Source organism: Plecotus auritus (assembly GCF_963455305.1).
Source record: "Plecotus auritus genome assembly, chromosome: 7".
In the NCBI taxonomy this organism is placed as follows: domain Eukaryota; kingdom Metazoa; phylum Chordata; class Mammalia; order Chiroptera; family Vespertilionidae; genus Plecotus; species Plecotus auritus.
In genome coordinates this window covers 127,214,085-127,235,294 of record NC_137774.1, presented here as the reverse complement: position 1 = coordinate 127,235,294, position 21,210 = coordinate 127,214,085, and the positions used below count along the sequence as shown (strand labels likewise).

At 39.0% G+C, this 21,210-nt stretch overlaps 1 pseudogene across 1 annotated transcript; it reads left to right on the top strand.

The window, feature by feature from the left end:
* Positions 1-1,104: 1,104 nt before the first annotated feature.
* Positions 1,105-2,083, top strand: LOC308253920 (GPN-loop GTPase 1-like; annotated as a pseudogene). The gene has a single exon. The product of its transcript is annotated as a GPN-loop GTPase 1-like (transcript).
* The last annotated feature ends 19,127 nt before the right edge of the window (positions 2,084-21,210 follow it).

Sequence of the window (21,210 nt, the reverse complement as noted above, 5' to 3'; positions counted from 1 at the left end):
TGCCCAAATTAATGTCATCTTGTAGACCTGTCTGTGAGAGGACCTGAAATATAATAAAATGGCAGCTCCACAATTTCTCTAAAAAGCATTAGCAACTAAACAAGGTCCAACCATTGCTGCCTTTGCACTGAACACGAAGAATGTTTCCACTGTCTGGTAAAGAGACATCACTTCAAAGGCTTATAACACATGGTGTTCAAAAGTCACAAACCCGCAGCTTTAACTGCAGTTAAAGTCAGTTTAAAGTCGGCACCTCACCTGGCATGCGGGGCTCAGTGGTTGACCATTTAAACAAGGAGATCACAATTGGAGGTAACATGCCTGGGTTTCGGGTTCGATCCCCAGTAGGAGGCGTGCAGGAGGCAGCCAATCAATGATTCTCTCTCATCACTGATGTTTCTCTCTCTATGGTATTCTTCAGGAAGGAAAATGTTTCATATAAAAACATTCCACATTATTGATTGCAAGACAATTCATAGCTAAAAACTGAAAAGTCGGTGAAAACAAAAAGTGAATAAAGATATACATTTTCTTGCTTTCCAGAGCCTTGAAGATACATTTAATATGTTGGTGTACTGTTCTATAAAATTTATCACATGTAATAGATTTATGTAGTGATCAAAATTAGGATATAGAATTAGTCCATCACTTCAAAGTAATTCTTTCATGCTACCTTATAGTTATACCCTCCCCGAACTCTAACACCTGGCACCACTATAATTTTGCCATTTTAAAGATTTTATATCTATGAAATTATACCATATGTAACCTTTTGAGATTGACTTTTCAATCAGCATAATGGTTTTGAGATCCATGAAAGTTGCTGTGTATATCAAGTGTGTTCCTTTTTATTTCTGAGTAGTATTCCATGATATGGATGTACCACAGTTCATTCATTCACCCATTGGAAGATACCTGGATAGTTTCAAGCTTTTAGCTACCACAAATAAAGCTGAAATGATCATTTACGTTCAGATTTTTGTGTGAACGTATGTTTTTATTTCTCTAGAGTAAATATCCAGAAATGGTATTACTGATTCTATGGTAAGGTTATACTTAACTTTATACAAAAAAACTGCCAGAGTGGGCGGAGCCAGGAGGAAGATGGCAGCGTCCGCGGCTGCAGCCAAGCCTCTGGTTTCCGGGCGTCCTCGGGCCCCCCAGTGTGTCTGTTGGTGTTGGGAATGGCTGGGTCTGGGAAAACCACCTTCGTACAGAGGCTCACAGGACATCTGCATAGCCAAGGCTCTCTGCCTTATGTGATCAATCTGGACCCAGCTGTGCATGAAGTGCCCTTTCCTGCCAATATTGATATGTCTTGATTGACACACCTGGGCAGATTGAAGTGTTCACCTGGTCAGCTTCTAGGACAATTATCACAGAGGCCCTGGCATCCTCATTTCCAACGATTGTCATTTATGTAATGGACACATCAAAAAGTACCAACCCAGTGACCTTCATGTCCAACATACTCTATGCCTGCAGCATCTTGCACAAAACCAAGCTTCCTTTCATTGTGGCCATGAATAAAACTGACATCATTGATCACAGCTTTGCAGTGGAATGGATGCAAGATTTGGAGGCTTTCCAAGATGCCTTGAATCAAGAGACTACATATGCCAGTAACCCGACTCGTTCAATGAGCTTGGTGTTAGATGAATTTTACAGCTCACTCAGGGTGGTAGGTGTGTGTGCTGTTCTGGGTACAGGCTTAGATAAACTCTTTGTGCAAGTCACCAGTGCTGTGGAAGAATGCGAAAGGGAGTATCGTCCTGAATATGAACGTCTGAAGAAATCACTGGCCAATGTACAGAGCCAGCAGCAGAAAGTACAACTAGAACGCCTTCCGAAAGATATGGGCTCTGTTGCCTTGGACACAGGAACTGCTACAGATGGCTTATCTTCTGGGCGGGACCCTGCTGACTTGATCCTGACTCGGGGAACCTTGGATGGAGAGGATGAAGAAGCAGACAGTGACACTGATAATACTGACCACAGAGTTATGGAGGAAAGCCTTGAAGAGCCAGCGGTCCAGAATTTTATGCAAGAATCAATGGCACAGTACTGGAAGAGAAACAAATAGTTTCTAGAAGTCCAAAAGTTTGGAACTCTGTGAAGAAACTATCCTTACCTCTGATTGGGGTTACTATAAAGAACAATTTTATACAGAACTAGAGGCCCGGTGCACAAAATTCGTGCATGGGGGAGAGGGGGTGTCCCTCAGCCCAGCCTGCACCCTCTCCAATCTGGGACCCCTTGAGGGATGTCTGACTGCCCGTTTAAGCCCGATCCCACCGGGCAGTCGGACATCCCTCTCACAATCCAGGACTGCTGGCTCCCAACTGCTCACCTGCCTGCCTTCCTGATTGCCCCTAACCACTTCTGCCTGCCAGCCTGATCACCCCCTAACCACTCCCTTGCCAGCCTGATTGATGCCTAACTGCTCCACTGCCAGAGCCTGTTTGCCCCTAACTGCCCTCCCCTGCAGGCCTGGTCACCCCTAACTGCCCTCCCCTGCAGGCCTGGTCACCCCTAACTCCCCTCCCCTGCAGGCCTGGGTCCCTCCCAACTGCCTTTCCCTGCAGGCCTGGTTGCCCCCAACTTCCCTCCTCTGCCGGCTTGGTCACCCCTAACTGCCCTCCCTTGCAGGCCTGGTCCCTCCCAACTGCCCTTCCCTGCTGGCCATCTTGTGGTGGCCATCTTGTGTCCACATGGGGGCAGGATCTTTGACCACATGGGGGCAGCCATCTTGTGTGTTGGAGTGATGGTCAATCTGCATATTACTCTTTTATTAGATAGAATAGAGGCCTGGTGCACGGGTGGGGGCCAGCTGGTTTGCCCTGAAGGGTGTCCTGGATCAGGGTGGGGGTTCCCTTGGGGTGTGGGGCGGCCTGGGCGAGGGGCCTGTGGTGGTATTACTCTTTTATTAGATAGGATTATTTTAGGACTATAGCAATTTAATGGCAGATGGGCATGAAATAATGTGAAATGTAGAGAGGCAACAGCAGAGGTCAGAGGAGAGAAAGCCATGGATTTGTCCATTAAGCTATAAGAATAATTGCAGAAAGTTCTGCTTCATTATTGGTGTTTAGTATCAGCCAATAAGAGGTGAAAGAGGCAGGATTTCAAACTCACAGCAATTTTCAGTTTATGTGTTTAGAACTGCAGAATAAATTACCTCTGAGCAAATCAGATGGCATTGCAGTTAAGTTAAATCCTAGAAGGTTGAGATGGGGTCTTATGCTAAAGGTCATTTATTGAGGCAAGTTAACCATGCCTTAGAGAAAAAGTGCTTATCAATTTGAGATTTACGTTCTATTCCTTCTCTCAGAACAAAAACTTTTAGTAGGTCACAACTAGAGGGTCTGAGTCAGCTCATTTCCCCCGAGCAAGTACTTGACTGTACGTTAGGTAAATGTAAGCATGAATACTGCCCACTAGCATTTCTTTATTTTTGGAAAGTTCACTTCTCTCTCCATCTTCTCTTGTTCCCTCTCCACTCTGTCACATAATCTTTTCATTTCATCACTTTTGTGATTTCTTGGTAAGTGTTCGAATATTCTTTTTTTTTAAAAAAAATTATATTTTAAAATAAAACTTTTGCTTTGATGTAATTTTAGATTCACATGCAGTTGTAAGTAATAGTACAGTGACCTAGTGTACCCTTTACCCCTCAGTTTCCCCCAGTGGTAACATGGTACTAGTAAATGCAGGTCAGTATAGTATAATATCATAATAAGAATATTGGCAATGATATGGTCAAGATGTAGAACATTTCCATCATTATAAAGAACCCTCTCTTTGCCCTTTTATAACCACAGCAACTTCCCACCCACCCCCACCCTCTCCTTGAACCCTAGCAACCACTAATCTGTTTTCTATTTTTATCATTTCAAGAATGTTACATAAATAAGATCATGTAGTATATAACCTGTTGTCTTAATTTGCATTTCCCTGTTGATATATCATGTGGAGCATCTTTTTCCATGCTTATTTGCTATCTGTATATTTTCTTTGGTGAAGTATCTGTTAAGGTCTTTGGCCTATATATTAGCCAAATTCTTTGTTTTCTTACTTTAAGAGTACTTTTTTTTTTAAAATTTTGGGATAACAGTCCTTTACAAGATATATCTTCTGCAAATATTTTCTCCAGTCTGTGATTTGTCTTTCCATTTTTTGGACAGTGTCTGCTGCAGAGCAAAAACTTTAATTATAATGCAGTCCAGTTTAGCAATTCTTTTCCAGTTTGTACTTTGGTGTTGTATATGGTCTGATATTTAGTACAGAGAAATCTATGTCTTTTGCAACAATTCAAAAATCAGATAATATATGAATATTAAATAATATATGAATATTACTAATTAAATAATATTCTCAAAAGCATTTCTAAGTAATTTTTCTAGCCTCCCATCTTTCTCTTCCTTTCCTTTAAAATACAAATAAAGAGAGGTGATGTTTCAAGCATGGAAGCCAGGAGTCTTCATCGAGGGGATATGTCAGACATCAGGAGGACATTTCATTTCCTGGAATCTGGGTGCAGGATGCTGTAGTCAGGCTCTGTGTGAAAATAGTGGGATATTTACATCCATCCACCTGTGGTGTGTTTCCCTATTGTAACGATGCAGCTCTCATATCAACCACTTCTACACAGGGCCGAGAGGATGCTTTCTAGGGAGGACATTCCTATTGCAAACTCCTCATTCTCCAGTTCTCCCTACACCCATCCTTGAAATTTCATCTCTTTATTTAACTTGACATGAACTCCAAAAGAAGAGCTGGGAAGGCTTGGAAGTTTAAAGTTGGTGTCGGTTTATATCTGGATATGTAAAAGAGATAAATCTGGAAGGTCTATGTCACGAGAATAACTCATAATTGCCTCCTATTACTCAAGCATAAGCCACATTTGTCATATTAATATACTCAGACAGCAAATCAAGGTTTTCTTTTTTTTTTAAACAGCAGATCTATACTAGTAAAGAGACTTTACATATAAATATACAGAATGTTGGACAGAAACAATTCACATGAACCAGCCCTCAATTTTATATCTAAAGCAATGAATGGATCAAAGAACAGTAGATAGAAAATGAAAAGAAGACTGGACTAGGTAGATTTTTTAAAAATCATAAATGTATGGGAAACAACCAATATGAGGCCTCTGAAGGCATTCTGAAGTGTCAAGTTCAAACATCACTTTCATGATATAACTGAACAGCACAGTTTTAAAAAAACATTTACCACAGGACATTTTAGAAAGCTTTTCCCTGTATCCCCCAAATCCAAGAAAATTTAGATTTTATGAATCAGGAACTAAAAGATGAAACAACAGGCTAGGGTAAAAAGGGAGTTATCTAGAAACTAGGTGAACTGAGTTATATAAGAAAAGATAAGAATGAAACAAAAATAATTTGCAGCATTGTAAACACTGTTATAAGTAATAAATTACAGATATACAAAATGTTTTTTAATATATTTGTATTGATTTCAGAGAGGAAGGGAGAGGGAGAGATAGAAACATCAATGATGAGAGAGAGTCATCAATTGGATGCCTCCTGCATGCGCCTCCCCACCCATGGAGATCAAGCCCGAAACCTGGGCACGTGCCCAGACTGGGAATTGAATTGTGACCTTCTGTTTCATAGGTCAACACTCAACCACTGAGCAATACCAGCCAGGTGAAAATTTTTTTTTTAATTTTTTTATTAAGGTATTATATGTGTACATATCTTACCATTGTCCCCCACCCCACTCCCATACATGCCCTCACCCCCCAATGTTTTGCATCCGTTGGTTACTCTTACATGCATGCATATAAGTCCTTCAGTTGATCTCTTATTTCCCCCACTTCTCCCTAACCTTCCCGCTGTAATTTGACAGTCTGTTTGATGCTTTACTGCCTCTGTATCTATCTTTTTGTTCATCAGTTTATAATGTTTTTTATTATCCACAAATGAGTGAGATCATGTGGTATTTTTCTCTCATTGACTGGCTTATTTTATTTAGCATAATGTTCTCTAATTCCATCCAGGTGCCTACAAATGGTAATAATTCCTTCTTTTTTATGGCAGCATAGTATTCCATTGTGTAGATGTACCATAGTTTTCTGATCCAGTCATCTGCTGATGGGCACCTAGGCTGTTTCCAAATCTTAGCTATTGTAAATTGTGCTGCTATGAACATAGGGGTGCATATATCCTTTCTGATTGGTGTTTCTAGTTTCTTAGGATATATTCCTAGGAGCGGGATTACTGGGTCAAATGGGAGTTCCATTTTCAGTTTTTTGAGGAAACTCCATACTGTTCTCCACAGTGGCTGCACCAGTCTGCATTCCCACCAGCAGTGCACGAGGGTTCCTTTTTCTCCGCATCCTCGCCAACACTTGTCGTTTGTTGATTTGTTGATGATTGCCATTCTGACAGGTGTGAGATGGTACCGCATTGTCGTTTTGATTTGCACCTCTCAGATAATTAAGGACTTTGAGCATGTTTTCATGTGTCTTTTGGCCTTCCTTTTGTCTTCTTTCGAAAAGATTCTATTTAGGTCCGTTGCCCATTTTTTTAATGGATCATTTATCTTCCTTTTATAAAGTTGTATAAGCTGCCTGTAGATATTGGAGATTAAACCTTTATCAGTGATAACATTTGCAAATACATTCTCCCATACAGTGGGGTTTCTTGTTGTTTTGTTGATGGTTTCTTTTGCTGTGCAAAAGCTTTTTATTTTGATGTAGTCCCATTTGTTTATTTTCTCTTTGGCTTCCATTGCCCTAGGGGCAGTATCAGTGAAGAAATTGCTTCGGCATATGTCAGAGATTTTTCTGCCTGTGGATTCCTCTAGTATTTTTATGGTTTCCCGTCTTATATTTAAGTCCTGTATCCATTTTGAGTTTATTTTTGTGTATGGTGTAAGTTGGTGATCTAGATTCATTTTTTTGCATGTATCTGCCCAATTTACCCAACACCATTTATTGAAGAGACTGTCTTGACTCCATTGTATGTTCATGCCTCCTTTGTCAAATATTAATTGCGCATAGTGGTTTGGGTCGATATCTGGAGTCTCTATTCTATTCCATTGATCTAGATGTCTGTTCTTGTGCCAGTACCAGGCTGTTTTGAGGACAGTGGCTTTGTAATGCAGCTTGAAATCTGGTATTGAGATCTTTCCTACTTTATTCTTCTTTCTCAGGATTGCTGTGGCTATTAGGGGTCTTTTTTTATTCCAGATGAATTTTTGGAGAGTTCTTTCTAGGTCTGTGAAATATGCTGTTGGTATTTTAATGGGGAGTGCATTGAATCTATGGATTGCTTTGGGTAGTATGGACATTTTAATGATGTTGATTCTACCAATCCATGAACATGGTATGTTCTTCCATCTGTTTACATCTTCCTCTATCTCTTTTTTTCAGTGTCCTGTAGTTTTCTGTGTATAGGTCTTTTACCTCCTTGGTTAAGTTTATTCCTAAGTATCTTATTTTTTTTGGTGCGATGGTAAATGGGGTTGCTTTTTTAGTCTCTCTTTCTGTAAGTTCACTGTTGGTGTATAGAAATGCCATAGATTTCTTGGCGTTAATTTTGTATCCTGCTACATTGCCAAATTCATTTATTAAGTCTGTTAGTTTTTTGATGGAGTCTTTCGGGTTTTTTATGTACAATATCATGTCATCTGCAAATAAGGACAGCTTTACTTCTTCTTTTCCAATTTGGATGCCTTTTATTTCTTCTTCTTGTCTAATTGCAATGGCTAATACTTCCAGTACCATGTCGAACAGGAGTGGTGAGAGTGGGCATCCCTGTCTTGTTCCTGTTCTTAGGGGAAATGGTTTTAGTTTTTGCCCATTGAGTATGATGTTAGCTGTGGGTTTATCATATATAGCTTTTATTATGTTGAGGTATGATCCTTCTATTCTCACCTTGCTGAGAGTTTTTATCAAGAAAGGGTGTTGGATTTTGTCAAATGCTTTTTCTGCATCAATTGATATGACTATGTGATTTTTATCTCTCAATTTATGTGATGTATCACGTTTATTGATTTGCAGATATTGTACCATCCTTGCATTCCTGGGCTAAATCCTACTTGGTCATGGTGTATGATCTTTCTGATGTACTGCTGGATCCGATTTGCTAGAATTTTGTTGAGGATTTTGGCATCTACATTCATGAGGGATATTGGCCTGTAATTCTCCTTCATTGTGTTGTCTTTATCTGGTTTTGGTATTAGGATGATGCTGGCTTCATAGAAGAAGCTTGGAAGTGTTCCTTCCTCTTGAATTTTTTGGAATAGGCTGAGGAGGATAGGTTTTAGTTCTTCCTTGAATGTTTGGTAAAACTCCCCTGTGAAGCCATCTGGCCCTGTGCTTTTGTTTGCTGGAAGCTTTTTGATGACTGCTTCAATTTCTTTCATAGTTATTGGCCTATTGAGATGTTTAGATTCTTCCTGATTGAGTTTTGGGAGGTTGTATTTTTCTAGGAATGTGTCCATTTCCTCCAGGTTGTCCAGTTTGTTGGAATAGAGTTGTTCATAGTATTTTTTAACAATCCTTTGTATTTCGGTGGGGTCTGTTGTTATTTCACCTCTTTCATTTCTGATTTTGTTTATTTGCGTCCTCTCTCTTTGTTCTTGGTGAGCCTGGCTAGAGGTTCATCAATCTTGTTTATCCTTTCAAAGAACAGCTCTTGGTTTTGTTGATCTTTTGTATTGTTTCTTTGGTCTCTATGTCGTTTATCCCTGCCCTGATCTTTATTATTTCCTTCCTTCTGATTACACCGGGCTTTTCTTGTTGCTCTTTTTCTAACTCTTTGAGTTGTAGGGTTAGGTAATTTATTACCATTGTTTCTTGTTTTTTCCAGTAGGCTTGCAGAGCTATGAACTTCCCTCTCAAGACTGCTTTCGCTGTGTCCCATAGATTTTGGATTGTTGTGTTTTCATTGTCATTTGTTGCCAGGATGTTTTTTATTTCTTCCTTGATCTCTCTGTTAACCCAGTTATTGTTTAATAGCATGATGTTTAGTCTCCATGTATTTGATTTCTTTGGGTTGTTTTTATTGTAGTTGATTTCCAGTTTTATGCCACTGTGATCTGAGAAGATGCTGGATATGATTTCTATCTTCTTGAATTTGACGAAACTTTGCCTATGACCCAACATTTGATCTATCTTTGAAAATGACCCATGTGCACTTGAGAAGAATGTATATTCTGTGGCTTTGGGGTGAAATGTTCTGAAGATGTCAATTAATTCCATCTGGTCTAGTGAGTCATTTAGGATTGATGTTTCTTTGCTGATTTTTTGTTTAGAGGATTTGTGCAATGGTGATAGTGGGGTATTAAAGTCTCCTACTATGATTGTATTGCTGTCAATCTCTCCCTTGATATTCTCCAGGAGTTTTTTTATGTATTTGGGTGCTCCTGTATTGGGTGCATATATGTTTACCAGAGTTATTTCTTCTTTTTGGATTGCTCCCTTTAGTATTATGAAGTGGCCTTCCTTATATCTTGTTATGTCCTTCACTTTGAGATCTAATTTGTCAGATACAAGTATTGCTACCCCAGCTTTTTTTTTACTTCCATTTGCCTGGAAAACCTTTTTCCAACCCTTCACCTCAGTCTGTGTGTGTCTTTTTTTCTGAGGTGGGTTTCTTGTAGACAGCAGATATATGGGTCTTGTTTTCTTATCCAATCCGTTACCCTATGTCTTTTGATTGGGGCATTTAATCCATTTACATTTAAAGTTATTATTGATAGGTACTTATTTGTCACCATTTTTATTCTTTACCCCTGTGTTCCTTCTTCGCTTCCTATTTCTTTTTTTTACAGCAGACCGTTTAGCATTTCTTGTATTGCTGGTTTGGTGGTAATGAATTTCATTAGTCCTTTTTGTCTGTTAAGCTCCTGATTTCACCTTCAAATTTGATTGATAGCCTTGCTGGGTACAGTATTCTTGGATTCAGACCCTTCCTTTGCATGACTTTGTATATTTCATTCCATTCCCTCTGGCCTGATGAGTTTCTGTTGAGAAATCAGTTGCTAGTCTGCTGGGGGTTCCTTTGTAGGTAACTTTCTGCCTCTCTCTTGCCGCTTTTAAGATTCTTACTTTGTCGTTGGTGTTTGCCAATTTAATTATAATGTGCCTTGGTGTTGGTCTTTTGGGGTTCATTTTGCTTGGGACACTGTGAGCTTCTTGGATTTGTGTGGGTTTTTTCTTCTCTATATCAGGGAAGTTTTCTGTCATTATTTCTTCAAACAGGTTTTCTATTCCTTGCTCAGCTTCCTTTCCTTCTTGAACCCCTATTATGTGGATGTTGTTTTGTTTCGTGTTGTCCCAAAGTTCCCTTAGGCTCTCCTCCTGCTTTTTAATTTTTTTTTCCTGAAGCTGCTCTACTTGGGTATTTTTCCCATCTTGTCTTCTAGCTCACTGATGTGGACCTCTGCTTCTTCTAGTCTAGTCTTGATGCTTTCTATTGAGTTCTTTACAGCAGCGATGTCATTTTTCATTTCCTCTTTCTTCTTGCTCATATTGTCGAATTTGTCTTCCATTCTTTTCAGCCACCTTATGACCATTTCTCTGAATTCTTTCTCTGGAAGATTGCTTGCCTCCATTTTGTTTACTTCCTTTTCTGGTGATGCCTGCTTTTCTTTCATATGTGGGCTGTTTCTTTGTCTCCCCATAGTCTCTCTTCTCTGGATGTCTGGTTATGTAGTTCTCTCTCTTCTGCGTTGATTTAAAGGCACAAAATACAGCACAACCAGGTACAACACACAAGGCACTGAACAGAAATGTATTCATGATATTAATAACCTCCAATAAAGGTGACCACCAGAGAAAGGCAAATTAGGGAATAGGAGAGAAAGAAGAAGAGGAAAAAGAAAGAAAGAAAAAAAAAGGAGTGTCAAAATGAAATTGGGAAAAGGACAAAAAAAGTAAGAGAGACAAGAAAGAGACTAAGAGAGAAAGGGGAACAAACTATATATATGGGGATAAAACTCCAAAAGAACAACCACTAATCCCAGCAAATGCCAGCAACAAATACCTGGGGATTAATACAAACTACAACACCAACTAATATCAAGCGAGGCAAGGGAAAACAGAAGGACAAAACAAACAAAAAAATAAACAAAAGAAGAATAAGCAAAACAATCTCACAAAAAGGCATAAAAATTCGATATAATCAATATTCAAGCAAACAACAACAAAAGGACAGAGAGAAAAACAATTTTTTGGATAGTTAAGACAGTGAAGAGAGAGGTGTGTATGGACTTGAAGCAGGGGATTGGAGATTAGATATATAAGTAGGGTGAAATTTTAACAGGGGGTAAACAGAAAGAATAGGGAAAATCTAAAGCAGGAAAGGGGTAAGATAAACAGGACACCGAAAAGGGATAGGTTAGGAAGAGAGTGATGGAATAAAGGTAGAGTTGAGATAGAGTAAAATGATGCTAAAGGAAAGATGAAAATAGAATGTAGAACACTAATCCCAAAGTAAAAATAAAGAGAAAATAAAATGACACTTTAAAAAACCCGATAAAATAGTAGTAGTAATAATACTGATTGAAAATAAAAATGTAATAATTAAAAAGGTAAAATAAAGTGAGGAAAAAAGAAAAAAATTAGTTTCTTGAGTAAAAGATGCAAAAAATAAAAATAAAAAAATAAAAATAAAAATAAAATGTGATGTAGTGAAGGTCATTCACTTCCTCTGTTGTTCTGTTTGGCATGCCTGTTTCTCAGTCCGGACAGTATTGCAGTTCCCTGCCTTCCACTGCTCTTCAGTGTTGTAAGCCAGTCCTGATTTTAAGCAGGTGCTGTGTCTTAATTTCTCGTATTCCTATATTTTTGATTACACAAGAGTCAATTTGTGATTCAGCCCCTGGGTGGCAGTGTTTCTGGATTGACTTCCAGGTCTATCTATGGCCACTCTAGGCAGTGTTAGAGCCTTCTTTCCCTGTGGCACTCACTACCGGTTTGTGGGAGTGGGCTGCCTCAGAGCTGGCTCTCTGATGCTCACTCCCTGCTCTGATCCCCAGGTTTCAGAAAAACACTTTCCCCTGCAGTCTCCCAGGGTGTCCCCAACTGGGTGTTCCTATGTATTGGGCTTAGTAATCAGAAGCAAGGATTTGAAGAGGAAAAAGCCCAAGTGTGCGAACAATGGGTCTGCGCGCAAGTCTAAGCAGCCGGCACACCTTTGAGATTCTTAGGCTGTCCCTGCACGTCAGATCAAAATGGGTTGCTTTTTAGAGATCCCTTCTGTTAGCAGCTCTGAGGACCCCCTTCCACATTCACGGATCCCGCCAGCCCAACAGCCATGGATTTTTCTAGGCACAGACTTCCCTGGTCCTCTAGCTCCCGCAAAATGCGCGTTCCTCTTTCCCGCTGGGACCAGAGACCTCACCTTATCCCAGGCGAAATCTGACCTTTCCCTGGTGGAGTGTAGAGTGCCTCTGAATCCGCGTGTTTGCGCCAACTGGGGACCCGTGTTCGCAACTGTTCAGTGGGTGCCACAGTTGTGGATTTTCAGGCTTCCGATAGGCTCCACTTTCCATTTCAAGATGGTGCAGACTCCGTGTCCGAGCCCGTAGCTCCTGGAGGGGACCCAGCTGCAGTGGGGGCTTCCCAGTCAGGGGAACCCCGTCTAGCAGTCCCCCACCTTTTTCTGGAGTTTAGCTGTCCCTTAACTTGCCAACAAACACTCCTCGTGCGACCCTCAGCTGTTCTTTCTTTCTACTCCAGGACAAGGCTCAGAACATGTCTGTCTATTCCTCTGCCATTTTTCCTCCTCTGAAAAAATTTTTTTATAAGTAAGATACACTAGGGTAACTCTGTTATAATAGAAAAAGTAAAAATAAATGAAATTATGAAAGAGAACATTATAAAAAGAGAAGGCAGAGAACAGAGAGAGCCAACAAATGAAAGAAAGAATAAATGAAAATAAAGTGAAAGACCAAACAGAAGAAAATTTCTGGTCTGAAGAAAGACTGATATACATAGATCTTATATGTAGCAAAATTAATAAAAAGACATAACTATGAAAGATACTATTATTAAATATATTCCTATGTCTTTTTTTTTAAATAAATCTTTATTCAGATTATTACAATTGTTTCTCCTTTTTCCCCCCATAGCTCCCCTCCACCCGGTTCCCACCCCACCTTCTGCCCTTACCTCGCCACACTGTCCTCATCCATAGGTGTACAATTTTTGTCCAGTCTCTTCCTGAACCCTCCAAACCCCTCTCCCCCTGAGAATTATCAGTCCACTACCTTTCTATGCCCCTGATTCTATTATATTCACCAGATTATTCTGTTCCTCAGGTTTTTAATTCATTTGATTTGTAGGTTCACTTGTTGATAGATATGTATTTGTTGTTCATAATTTTTATCTTTACTTTTTTCTTCTTCCTCTTCTTTCAGAATACCTTTCAGCATTTCATATAATACTGGTTTGGTGGTGATGAACTCCTTTACCTTTTTCTTATCTGTGAAGCTCTTTGTCTGCCCTTCAATTCTGAATGATAGCTTTGCTGGGTAGAGTAATCTTGGTTGTAGGTTCTTGCTATTCATCACATTGAAAATTTCTTGCCACTCCCGTCTGGCCTGCATAGTTTCTGTTGAGAAATCAGCTGACAGTCGTATGGGTGCTCCCTTGTAGGTAATTAACTGTTTTTCTCTTGCTGCTTTTAATATTCTCTCTTTGTCTTTTGCTCTTGGCATTTTAATTATGATGTGTCTTGGTGTGGTCCTCTTTGGATTCATTTTGTTTGGGGTTCTGTGCACTTCCTGGACTTGTAAGTCTATTTCTTTCACAAGGTGGGGAAGTTTTCGGTCATTATTTCTTCAAATAGGTTTTCAGTATCTGGCTCTCTGTCTTCTTCTGGCACCCCCATAATTCTGATGTTGGTACACTTGAAGTTGTCCCAGAGTCTTCTTACATTATCTTCAACTTTTTGGATTTTTTTTTTTGCTTTTTGCTTTTTCGGTTGAGTGTTTTTTGCTTCTTTGTATTTCAACTATTTGACTTGATTCTTGTGTTCCTCTAGTCTGTTTTTGGGTCTCTGTATAATATTTTTTATTTCAGTCAGTGTATGTTTAATTTTTAGTTGGTCCTTTTTCATATCTTCGAGGGTCTCGTTATATTTATCGGCCTTTTCTAGGATGTTCTTGAGAAGCCTTATAACCGTGGTTTTGAATTCTATATCCAGTCATTTGTTTTCCTCCATTTCTTTCATTTGTGATCTGATTCTTTGACATCGCATTTTCACTGCTTCCCTGAGTTGGTAGGGTAGATTTGTGTGCTAGGTTTCCTATATGACCCAGTGGGTCAGCCTCCCCAGTTAACCTGAGGTGGACACTCTTGGTGCACCCCTTTGTGGACTGTGTGTACAGCTTTGTTGTAATTAAGTCTTGATTGTTGTTGGTATCACTGGGAGGAATTGACCTCCAGGCCAGTTGGCTGTAAGGATCAGCTGTGTCTATGCTGGGAGAAGTTCGGTGCTGGAGACAGCCTTATAGGATTAGACTTGCCAAATTGCAATAGCCTCTGTTCTCAGCTTGGATGGGGTGGAGTCTCAGGGCAGAGCACACAGTCTTGGCTTCCCGTCAGCCTTGCCCTTGCGCGAACGTGCCTTCAGACCTCTGCCTTCCCTGGCTCCAGAGTCTCCACCCGAGAGTCCAGACTCCCCCCACAAGAGCGTGGGTCCCAGGGGCTTGCCTGGAACTGGGGTTCAGTGCAGTTAGAACTGGGGCTCAGTGCAGTCAGGAGCCTCTGACTCCCTTCCACTAGGGAAAGCCTGTGGCAACCTCCGCAGCCTTTGTGCGCACTGGCACGCATGCGCCTTCAGACCTCTGCCTTCCCTGGCTCCTGAGTCTCCGCCCGAGAGTCCAGACTCCCCCCACAAGAGCGTGGGTCCCCAGGATCTCGCCTGGAACTGGGGTTCAGTGCAGTCAGAACTGGGGCTCAGTGCAGTCAGGAGCCTCTGACTCCCTTCCACTAGGGAAAGCCTGTGGCAACCTCCGCAGCCTTTGTGCGCACCGGCACGCGTGCTCCTTTAGACCTCTGCCTTTCCCGGCTCCAGAGTCTCTGCCTGAGAGTCCAGACTCCCCCCGTAAGAGTGTGGGTCCCCAGAGGCTCGCCCGGAACTGGGGTTCAGTGCAGTCAGAACTGGCGTTCAGTGCGGTCGGGGGCTTCCTTCCCCCTTCTGCCAGAGAAAGTCAGCCAGGCTCTCAGCCGCCCTTTCTCTCTGCGCGCACAAAGACCCTTTGCCGTACCTCCAATTCTCTGTGAGCTTTTCTCTTTCCTTCTAGTTGTAGAATTTTCACTCAGCCAGCTTTTCTGTGGTTCTGGATGGTGTCCGTTCTGTCTTTTAGTTGTAGTTTTGAAATTGTTGTGCGAGGCAGCAGTTTAGGTGCTTACCTATGCTGCCATCTTGGTTTCTCTCTATTCCTATGTCTTTAGGGAATTCTAAGTGAAAGGAAAGACTCTAGAGGTGTCATGGAAAAAACAGATTTCTTATCCAAGAGTAAAAGTTGGACCTTAGACATCTTATAATAAACAAAATAAACATCTCATAATAAACTAGAAAATATAGAGCAATATGTACAATTTTGAGGGAAAAAAGATTCAGACTAAAGAATTACATATGAAAATGAATTTCATTTATTTGTGAAAACAGCAGAAATGAGTCTGTTATATAAGGCCTTAGAACATATGCCACTCATCTATTCTCCTTAAATAGACTGCAAAGAGACACTTCAGCTAAGTGAGAGAAAAAGCAAATATAAAACTCAATAATAGCATTAAAGGATTATTTGTAAACATGAAAGACAATGAAACAGAAATAAATTAATAAAAAGCTTTTTAAAATAACTTTAAAACAGAAAGGCAAGATCGCTTTAAAAAATGGCACGTAGTATAAAAACTTTTAACAATAATCTGGATGTTGGGTGGATAGGGACACCACTTTCTTTGCATTACTTATTTTATTCAGTACATTAATCATTAAGGAAATGGATTTATTTATTTAATATGATAATAATAATTAGTAGAATAATAAAATTTCCTTCTATCAAAATCACTAAATGAAGTAATTTTAGTTTTTATAAGACAAGCCTTGAAGTCAATAGAAATAGCAAAGAAACAAAAAATCACAATGACACATGTTAGTTAACATGTGCAAAGATGTTAGCTATGACAATATATGTGAGTTAAAATTTTCAATTAAAACATAAATATTTTCTGAGTCAAATTACAAAGTCAATTATATGCTTTTTATGAGTCATATTGTCAAACAAAAAATGAGAATACTTTAAAGTAAAATGGTTAATCTGTTCTGACAAAGTAAAAAGAAAAAAAAGCAGATATATTATTAATTCTGGGCATAGTAGAACCCAAGGTAAAGACAGAGCATTAAGCAAGAGAAAGGTAATGATTGTTTTATTTTTATAAAGGATAACTATATAATAGACATAACGGAATGTGCATATAACATTATAAAATGTATAGAATAAAACTATAAAAATAATAGATAATTCTATTAGTATTTGATAGGGTAAAACATTTGTAAGTTTATATGGTGTCTAAACAGCATGATTTTTAAAGTTTAATTGTTACATGTAGATGTATATATTTAACTCTGTACCCCATAAACAGAGGATAAATTATCTTTCAAGTATCCATGAAATATTGAACAAATTGATCATAAATTAGACCACAAAGAATTGATTTAAAAAAGTGAAATTATACAGACCTCATTGTTTTACTTTAGACAATAAAATTTAAAGTTAATAACAGATGATTAAATAAAGTCTTATAAGTAATTATTGGATTAAAAGGATATCAAAAGTACAATTATCAAACATTTAAAAAGTAAATATAAATATGCTGTTCTCTGAATTTTTGTATAGGTCAGAAGACTTTCATAATAAAGTTTGGAAAACTACTATGTGGGAATCTGTAAGTTTGAGTATCTCCTTCTGCTCTCTGCTCTGCACTGGTGAAGGGAAGAAGTTTCATGGACCACTTTGGAAATAGCCATGTTGAGAGCAACTTTCATCGTCAATACTACCTGGAGGAATTTTGTGCTTCGAAATAGTTTTAAAATCACTCCTGGTAGCACCTTGAAGATTTATTTTTTAACTAATTTATGTTCACAAGGTATGGCCTTCAAAGATATGTGACCATTCAAACCACTATATACTTTAATACAATCTTTGCAATAGTTATTCAGGTGGACAATTGCTATCTGGTGGTATAATCCTCTGATATGATAGTGTGATTTTGTAAGTTAGAAGTCAACATGAAAAAGCCTCATGGAGTTCACTTGGGTTCCATACAATTCATCACCCATCAGGTCAATGCAGACTATACTGCTGGCAGAAGGAGGTTTAAGTAGGAAGAAAAATGCCAGAGCTCTCCTTTTAGATAGAATAAAATTCTTAAATGTTAGGATTATCCTGCTCAGAACAACATGTACCTTTTGGTAGCAATTCAGGATTAAAATGCTGAATTCAAAAGATCAGGACAACTTGACTTTTTTTACTTTTATATGTGAGAATAAATGGTCTACATTAAGTATTATGAGGCAAGTGCTCTCACAATTCAAAACTGCACATTACTACCAGTAGTGATTCTGGCAAATAAATATTTTTCATGTGGACTTCCAGTCTCACATCTGTTCCTTGAGTTGGTCATTGTTAAAATGCAGGTCCCAAATATTTGATAAATTTTGCTCTTTTCTTCCCAAATTTCTGTAGCAGTTACCACTTAATTTCCTTTTTTCACCTTGTTTTTAAATCTTATTATTTTGTATTTCATTTTTTATTGATTTCAGAGAGAAAGGTAGAGGGAGAAGGAGATAGAAGTATCAGTGATAAGAGAGAATCATCTATCAGCTGCCTGCTGCATGGCCCCCCTACCGGGGATAGAGTCTGAAACCTGAGCATGTGCCCTGACCAGGAATTGATCTGTGACCTTCTGGTTCATGGGTCAATGCTCAACCACCAAGCCACACAGACTGGGCAAACCTTTCTATATGATACAAGGAACCTTATTATGCAATTAACAAATTAACAGTTTTAAGTGGTTGAATAAGAGAGGGTTCAAGAATATCTTTTGAACAGAACAGAGAACCCAGAATTGATGCAAGCCATTTTGCTCAATTAATATTTGACAAAGGAGGCAAGAGCATACAACGGAGTCAAGACAGTCTTCAATAAATGGTGTTGGGAAAATTGGACAGATACATGCAAAAAAAAAATGAAATTAGACTACCAACTTACACCATACACAAAAATAAACTCAAAATGGATAAAGGACTTAAATGTAAGACGGGAAACCATAAAAATTTTAGAAGAATCCATAGGCAGCAAAATAGCAGACATATGTTGTAGCAATATCTTTACCGATACAGCTCCTAGGACAATGGAAACCAAGGAGAAAATAAACAAATGGGACTACATCAAAATAAAAAGCTTCTGCACAGTGAAAGAAACCATAACAAAACAACAAGAAAGCCCACTGCATGGGAGAACATATTTGCCAATGTTATGACCGATAAGGGTTTAATCTCCAAAATTCACGGGGAACTCATACAACTTAACAAAAGGAAGATAAACAATCCAATCAAAAAATGGGCAAAGAATCTAAATAGACACTTTTCAAAAGAGGACATACAGAAGGCCCAGAGACATATGAAAACATGCTCAAAGTCACTAATCATCCAAGAGATGCAAATTAAAACAACAATGAGACATCATCTCACACCTGTCAGAATGGCTATCATCAACAAATCAACAAATGACAAGTGCTGGCGAGGATGTGGAGAAAAAGGAACCCTCCTGCACTGCTGGTGGGAATGCAGACTGGTGCAGCCACTGTGGAAGACAGTATGGAGTTTCCTCAAAAAGTTAAAAATAGAGCTCCCATTTGACCCAGTGATCCCACTTCTAGGACTATATCCCAAGAAACCAGAAACACCAATCAGAAAGGATATATGCACCCCTATGTTCATAGCAGCACAATTTACCATAGCTAAGATTTGGAAACAGCCTAAGTGCCCACCAGCAGATGAGTGGATTAAAAAACTGTGGTACATCTACACAATGGAATACTATGCTGCTATAAAAAAGAAGGAACTTTTACCATTTGCAACAACATGGATGGAACTGGAGAGCATTATGCTAAGTGAAATAAGCCACTCAGAGAAAGATAAATATCATATGATCTCACTCATCTGTGGAATATAATGAACAACATAAACTGATGAAAAAAAGTAGAACTAGAGACATAGAAGCATCAACATACTGTCCAACCTATGAGGGAAGGTGGGGGGTGAGAGGGTAAGAGATCAACCAAAGGACTTGTATGCATGTATATGAGCATAACCAATGGACACAGACAGTAGGGGGGTGCAGGGGTCCTCAAACTTTTTAAACAGGGGGCCAGTTCACTGTCCCTCAGACCGTTGGAGGGCCGGACTATAGTTTAAAAAAAAACGATGAACAAATTCCTATGTGCACTGCGGGCCCGGGACGAGTCGGCTGCTAAGCAGGACAGGCAGCGGCACCCGGTGGGCCGGATAAATGTCCTCGGCGGGCCGCATGTGGCCCGTGGACCGTAGTTTGAGGACGCCTGGGTGAGGGCATGTGCTGGGGGGGTGGGAGGGGCTGGGGAGAGGTCAATGGGGGAAAAAGGAGACTCATGTAATACTTTAAATAATAAAGAGTTTAAATTAAAATCACCCAGAACTAACAATCTTACACATAAAAACTTCATTATGCCAGTCTCCCTTTATTTTATTTTTTTACTTTAGTCACTATAATTGGGTAGTGACTGTTATTTTAAATGCCTGTTAAAATAAACCATTCATTCGTTTTAAACATCACTTTCTTGAATTAAACAAGAATTACCTGAGCTATGATGTCTCTAGATCAGTGATTAGCAGCCCCTTAGTTTTTGCTAACTGAATTTTATTCCTCTGTGCCTTGCATTGCTCACCAGATTTTATATGTAAGCTAAATTTTTACCTTATGTCCTTAGGAAAGTGAGAAAAAAAGAGCCCACAAAATGCCCCAGAAAATAGATAAAATAGACTCATGCTAACACATATCATTTTGAAATTTTAGTACACTGGATATGGTGTTCTAGAAAGAAAAGAATAGGTCACATAGCAAAATAAAATTATTTCATACTTCTCATTGGAACAGAGAAGTTCAAGGTCAGTAGAAGCATATCTTCAAAATTTCTGAAGGGAAATGACTTCCAAACTAACATTCCATATTAAGCCAAATGTTAATCAGGTTTCAGGAAATAATAAGTAAATTTCAGGCAGGCAGGTTGCTTGTTTCCTTCTTTTGAGAAGTGACTGGAGGCTGAGTTCTATCAAAATGAGGGAACAAACCAAAAAAGATCTGGCAAACCAAAAACAGTATTTCCAAATCAACAGAGAGATGAAAGTAATAACCATGATGTTTCTGAAGGGAGATCTCAGGATGAAAAATGAAGGCATATAAGATAACCTATGTATATTGGAGCATGGCAGAAAAATCTGTTAGAAACTCCATTAGGAAAATGAACTTGATAGAATGGTTGATCCATTTGAACATTTTTGAGAAAAGATTTAGACAACTTGTGAGAAGTTTTGGTGGAATCATTGATAAATATATAAAAAATTAAGCAAATAAGAAAAGAAAAAGTATTAGTTCTAGACAAATAGAAGTTAACAGTAAAAAAAAGTCATGGTTTCCTTCTTGGCCCAGCTAGAAATAGTATTTAAATGATATTAATTTAGCAATTTCAACTGTCTTCTTGTTACTCTTTCCATGGTATATCTATTTTCTATATTTTACTTTTAATCTATGTGTGATTTATCATGTTGAACTTGATCATTTGGGTGAGGTAGTAATTGTCATCTTTCTCTTTTGTAAAGTAACTATCCCTTCCTCCCTTCCCTACTATACTCTCCAATGACTTTTTAAACTGTACATTTATTACTTTGATTTAATTTAAAATTAATTAAAGTATATAGATGTTTTCCAGATGTTTCATTTCTGAACTACATGGCACATTCCTAGAAATTTGGGCAACAACATGCAAAAGTGCAAGACAAATAGCCACTAAAGAGCTATAGTGAGCATGGAGAGGACTTCTTTAGCCAGGAGAAGCAGAGTAACCTGTGGTATGCCAATATGAGCTGGAGCAAAACCATCATCAGGTTTAGAATTAGG